Raw genomic sequence first — 6,470 nt, 5'->3', positions numbered from 1 at the left:
CACAGGCAGCAAACAGCAAGACAGTTGACAGGATCCAACAGTCCCAAGCTCAAGCGATATTACTCCAGTAGTGTGGTGAAGCAGTTTTGAAGGAAACTCAAACTACAGCAACACAGTCCATGGGTTAGGTGTCCCACAGGTAGTGTAGTTTGTAAATTGAAGCAGAGAGCAAGCTATGGCAACCACACACTGATCTGATCATCACAAAGTAAGAGACAAGAAAGGTGAGGCTCACCAAGCCATTTACCTCTCTGCCCTTCAATTAATCCCACGTGTGTTCATTGGCCATGTTGGCACAATAAACCTACCTATCACAATGAGGATATTCTCTATAATTTCACCATAGCATCTGGGTAATTATGATAGTAATGGATGTAAAGCAACATTAAACATAAAATATGAACAAATGTTCATATGATTGGTAAAGTGAAAACCTGAGAGAGAGGACTATGTTCTCCCAAAGACAACATCCCCATCACCATGTAATTCCCAGAGCCAGGGGCCTCCATTGATCCCTTTTCAACTTTACATAACTATGTGCCTCCCACATGCAAATACATAATATGCAGCCATGTGAAACCACAGCACATGTACTTAAATTCGTATTCTTTCTCACCCTGGAGAGCATTTTCTGGGCGTCATGAATCTTATCCACATGAACATGAATTATGTGTGGACTTTCCTTTTTCTGGTGGAGACTCTGGGTGGTGAGTGCTTCAGGGATTCACACAGGAAGTCTGGGGATGCAGCATCTGAACACATGACCTACTGTTGCTCTTTTTATCTACAGTTGTCCTGGCTCAGGTCTAGTGACAAGAGTCAGACCCTGGACTGGTGAAGACTTCACAGGCACTGGCTGTCACTTGTGCTGTCTCCAGATTCTCTTTAACCAGCTCCGATGTCAGCTGGATCCGCCATGATTCAGGAAAGGGACTGGAATGGGTTGGTGATATACAGAGGGGTGCTAGCACACACTATAATCCAGCTCTCCAGTCTCAAGTCAGCATAACCAGGGACACCTCCAAAAGTAAAGTTTATTTAAAACTGAGCTCTGTGAATCCTGAGAACACAGCCGTGTATTACTGTACTAGAGGCACAGTGATGGGAATTCAGTGTGAGCCCAGACACAAACCTCCCAGCAACAGGCCATGGTTTCAGTAGATGCAAGGGCTGAGGTCAGTGATGCTTTCCTCTCAGAAGCTGTGGTTTCCCCACCTTGTCAGCACCTCTCTAGGGACACCATGCACAGACTCAAGAGAAGCTTCATGCCTCTGAACATGATTTATTTTCCTTGGAATGGGCTTTGTCTCTCTTTCACCATCTTCCAAAGACAGATTTCACAGTAATAGTAATTGATGAGATATCACTTTACAACTAGTTAGTTCAGGCAGGTGTCCTCAAACTACAGCCCGCAGGCCACATGTGGCCCACCGAGGACATTTATCTGGCCCGCCAGGTGTTTTTACCCCATTTGTTTTTGACTTCAAAATAAGATATGTGCAGTGTGCATGGGAATTTGTTCTTTTTTTTTTTTTAAACTATGGTCCGGCCCTCCAATGGGTCTGAGGGACAGTGAACTGGCCCCCTGTTTAAAAAGTTTGAGGACTCCTGTTTCAGGGTACCAACTAGTGCCATTTGTTGTCAAAGCTATAAATATTTCATGTAGAAAAAAATTCTCATGTGGAGTCCCAAATTGTCTCTATACCCTCAGATTTATCTTGAACCTTCTTATAATAAATAATCACAAATGTAGTTTTTTTTTCACTGCCACCAGCAGCACTTTGCAGTTTTATTAACCATTCAAGTACAGTAGCATCTGGTAAAATCGGGACAGAACTGGGATTTAAAAGCAAACAGATATTCAGCATCTAACAGTTTTGAGAAGCCACTACATACTCTTTCACAAACATGTTTCCACGGGGCCAATACAGTGCTAGCCATTCACCCAGCGCACTGAGTGCACCGAAGTAGAAAAGAGGCAACAAGAAAAATAGCTACGTTAGAAACACTCCAACACTTTAGAAAAAAAGAGTCAAACACTTTTTGTTTCTCTCCTTTAGCCCCTAAAACAACATCACATGGTCTGGATCTACCTATTTACGTCCTACGTTGGCTTCTAGTCTTTGTCAGGAGGGAAACAGTAATAGTAGTAAAATGACACTGGCCAGCACGGTCTTTGGATCTCGAGGAGGGAGGGGAGAAAGTCAGTCCTCAGGACAAGCTAGTCGGCTGCAGTCTCATCAGCGGGGTCTTTGCATTCCTTGTTCTTCCGCACTTCTTCCACGTGCTTGTCCTTTTCTCGCAAGCGCTCCAGCTTGGCCACCATTTGTGCTTCTCGGTTCTCTTTGTTGGCTTCCATTTTGTGGGTCAGCTTCTCCTCGGCCATCTTGCTGAAGTTGTTGTTCTCCTCGATTGCTTTCTGCAGCACCTCCTTCTCGTGCTCCCGCTTCCCGGCCAGCTGCTTCAGGACCTCCGCCTCATGGGACTTGCGTCTTTCTTCTGCAGCTTCTAATTTCTTCTGAATTTCCTCCAGGGAAAGGTCCTTCTTCTTTGGAGGAGAAAGAGGGAATTCTGGGACGGCCTCTTTTGAACGGGGGCTGAGTATCAGCTCAAAGACCTGGCCAGAGGCCCGCTTCTCCAGTTCTTTCACCTGGATATCAGAAGAAGCCATGGTGAACAGAAGACAAGAGACTGGCAGTGTACGCTCTGCAATCCACTGGGAAGGAAAGCCCTGCTCGGTCCGAGCCGCCTGGCCACACTCTCAAAAATGTAGTTTTATGCAATCATTTTGGCTTAGAAGGCCCTAGAAAATATTGTCTATCCAAATATTGTTGTTTGAAAGCAAATAATTATTAAGAAGATCCTCAAAAAAAGAAAATAAACTCACCCAAAAGTGAAAGACTGCATACAAAGTATATATATATATATATATATATATATATATATATATATATATATATATATATATATATATATATATATATAAACATATATACACACATTCTAATATGACACAAGGATGGTGATACTTTATTCACATACTTTGGACATGTTGCCCAGAGAGGCCAGTCCCTGGAGAAGGCCATCACGAGGGCAGTGACAAGGAGGAAGGCCCTCCAGGAGATGGATTAACAATGGCTGCAACAATGAGATCAAATGTAAGAACAGTTGTGAGGACAGTGCAGGACTGGGCAGTGTTCTGTTCTTTTGTGCTTAGGGATGCTTTGAGTAGGAACCAACTTGATGGCACCTATCAACAACAAATTCATAAACTGTGCTAAGTACTCTAGAATGTCCACCTTTTTTAGATTTTAAATAGAGAGGCTATCTACAGAGAAATCCATCTACTATAAAGATCGATAGACTGTCAAAATCCTATACAGGGTTGCTATGAGTTGGAGTATACATTAGGGCAGTGGGTTAGATGTAAAAATATTGATAGACTGCCTTTTCCACTGAAAAGTAAATGTTATTTATTGAAAATCTATTAGGAGCCAGGTAATATTCTAGGCACCCTAGTCATCCAGGATGAAACAATAAGTAAGGAGTAAAAAACTTCCTTTCCTCATGGATTGCCCATTGTAAATGCTCTTTATCACACTGAATATTATCAGTCCACTATACAGCACTCTAAGCTGCATAAAGTCTTAATTTTCAACCCAAATAAATTACTCAAGTTTGAAAAACAAAACAAGAACAAATTATAAACCTAATATTTCCTGACAGTGTCCATTTATGTCTATGTAAGTCTCAAGTCAGTGTTTTCCTTTTTCGAACACTTTCTGAGGTACTCAAATCACATTCTTTTAAATGTCCTTTGCATTTGGGAGACAAAAGTAAGACTGAAGGAGTATATCAGGGGTGCAGAGTGCGTGAAGTAAGCTTTCCTTACTTGCAGTCATTGGTACTTTCAATATCCTACCCCCAAGCCATCATTTTCAGGTCATCGATTTTCCTGCAAACTTCCTACTCATTGTCTAGCTTTCACAGGCATATGAGGCAGTTGATCCTCAAGTGACATCACACAATATGTAACATAGGTTCTCAGAGCAGATGTATATATAAAGAAGACTTGGTGGTGAGTGGACTAAGCATTAGTTGCTAAACAAAAGGTTAGCGGTTCAAACCCAGCAGCTACTCCTTGGGAGTAAGTTTAAGTATTGTGTGCCGATAAATATGGAAAGCTCTGGAAACCTAAAGAACAGTTATATTCAGTTCTACGGGTTTGCTATGAGTCTGAATTGACCCAATGGCGGTAGATTTACACTTTGAGGCAGAAGTTGTGTGTTTGCTTGATTGCTTGTGTGATTCATTCAGTGATTGCTTATTTTTTCTCCAGTACAGAAAGTAATGGCATCCACCCTGATTCTCCTACCAACGATATCCCAGGTAAACACAGGCTAGAAATTGTACATTTCTACTTGGTCTAGCATTTTAACTCAAGTAAATCAACCAACAAAAATGTGTAAGAATAAAAATTAATAAATCTCCAATGTGAAATGTGAAGGCCCAAAGGTACACTAGTAGTGAATTTGCAGAAGGTCCTAAGTTGCTCTGGGTTTGGATCTTTGGTTTTCTTCTAGAATCACGTCCATGTGAAACACTGATATATGAGGTGCTAAAATCTGGAGGTCCGTGGTCTTTAAAAAGCCTGGTCTGCAAAAGCAAAGTGGAGGAGAAATTAAAAAGTTGACGAAGAACGCTGAGGTCAGATGCCAACAAAGATGAAAAAAAAAAACACACGATGAGTGAGACACATGCCAGTGGAGTGAAACAAAGAGGCAGCAGAAAGAAGGGTATGGGATGAACTGGGTTTTTTTGGAACAAAAGGCCAGGCAGGCGGGTCAGGAGGATCTGAAGCATGTACATGCAGTGAGTGTCTCATCCAGATCAGGGGTCCCACATCGCTGCTCTACAAAGTGCCTTCAGCAGGTCAGGCACTCGGTGAGCATATTTTCACCGAATGAAACAGGAAAACTATAGTCCACGTGCTTTTGTGATACTCAAGAGCTACGAAGGCATTTGGAAAGAGAGACACAGTGCCATTCCATTGCAACGTTGTAAAATGAAAAAAGAACACAGATGGTCACAGTAATGGGTGAGGGCTTGCAGGACAATATGACTTCTCTCCCGTTGTGCATGCGCATATGGCTCTAACTCTACATTTTCCACTAGAAATATCAGACTACAGTGGATCTGATGCCACCCATCAATGCTGCATTTTCTGGAATCCAATGAAGCTCCCACTGTCGTTATTCCATGTCAATGCAGAAAAACACATAGTGCCACTGATAAACTTTCCATCAGATTTATTATGTTGCACTTTTATTTTTCAACTTTTAGAAGGTAGAAAACAAAAATACACAGATGCTGCATTAGGCCAACTTGGGTTCAGGTGTTGTACTGTGGGTACACACCTTGTAAAGGGAGAGCAGCTATGACAGAAGGTACTTGCTGACCAGATGTGTTGCCTCAACACACAACTGTGTCTACCTCTCTGGCTCAGCTGGTTCATTCCCATGACCTCTTACCACCACGTTAGTGAGGTAGCATGACTTCTTCACTCTCACTGCTCCCTTCAAAAACCCAGAACCCCTGAAAGTGCTCTCTTTCTGAAAGACATCTGCCTCAAGGACGCATGGTCCAAAGAGTTACAAATTATTGCAACGAGGAGAACTTGGAGTAACTAAAGTCACCTTACAGTATTTATAAACACAAAGGGCACATCAGTTACTTATGTTATAATTGTAGTGATTGCCTACTACCCCCTGAATCCTCTTCATTGTCATCCGATGAGTCATCCGATGAGCCACCAGTTAGGCTGCTGTAACTGGTCCTACTGCGCCACAGCAGGTTGCACTGCTCCCATGCAGCAGCCTCTTGGTTCTTTCCATGTGTTTTTGATTCCAATGACTTTAACCTTGTTAACTTGGCCAATGTATTTGTTACTGGACTGCCAATATCCGGGCCAGCCAGGTGAAGGAAGATCATGCAGTGGTTGGTGGAGTCACTCTCATACACTTGGCCTGTGGTTGGCTTTTTACTCTCCGTGGATACTAACTGAAACTCAGAAGAACCCCTTCTCGGTTCCATCAATGAGTAAGGCATTGAAGAAAGAACTGTACAGTCTACAACACCATCTTTTGGAACTCAGGGGCTCAGTTTTACAGAGCCATCTCCCTCCTTTACTATCTCTTGTTTGGATGATCTGAGTAGCACTTCAGATTCCAGGAAGTCTTGGACTTTCCTGCACTGCCTCCTCCATCTTCACTTCAGAATTGAGTTACATCGTAGAGCAGAGTCCAGGGAACTACAAAAAAGATGCAACAGGAAAGCCACCTGCTCTTTGCTCTGGCATTGCCCTGTCTCTTCTGCACAGAACTGCCCCTTTGGGGTAAGAACTACCGCTCTGGTCTCAATTCTCTTGGCTACAGTGACCAGAGACTGGACTTGGAGGCCACCTTTACGTT

At 42.8% G+C, this 6,470-nt stretch overlaps 1 pseudogene; it reads right to left on the bottom strand.

Moving 5' to 3' along the window:
* Nucleotides 1–1,821: 1,821 nt before the first annotated feature.
* On the bottom strand, nucleotides 1,822–2,756 carry LOC142436630 (stathmin pseudogene; annotated as a pseudogene).
* Nucleotides 2,757–6,470: the final 3,714 nt, after the last annotated feature.

The sequence above is a fragment of the Tenrec ecaudatus genome, unplaced genomic scaffold (genome assembly GCF_050624435.1).
Source record: "Tenrec ecaudatus isolate mTenEca1 unplaced genomic scaffold, mTenEca1.hap1 Scaffold_508, whole genome shotgun sequence".
In the NCBI taxonomy this organism is placed as follows: Eukaryota; Metazoa; Chordata; class Mammalia; order Afrosoricida; family Tenrecidae; genus Tenrec; species Tenrec ecaudatus.
Note: the sequence above shows the minus strand (reverse complement) of the source record. Positions and strands in the feature narration are given on the sequence as shown.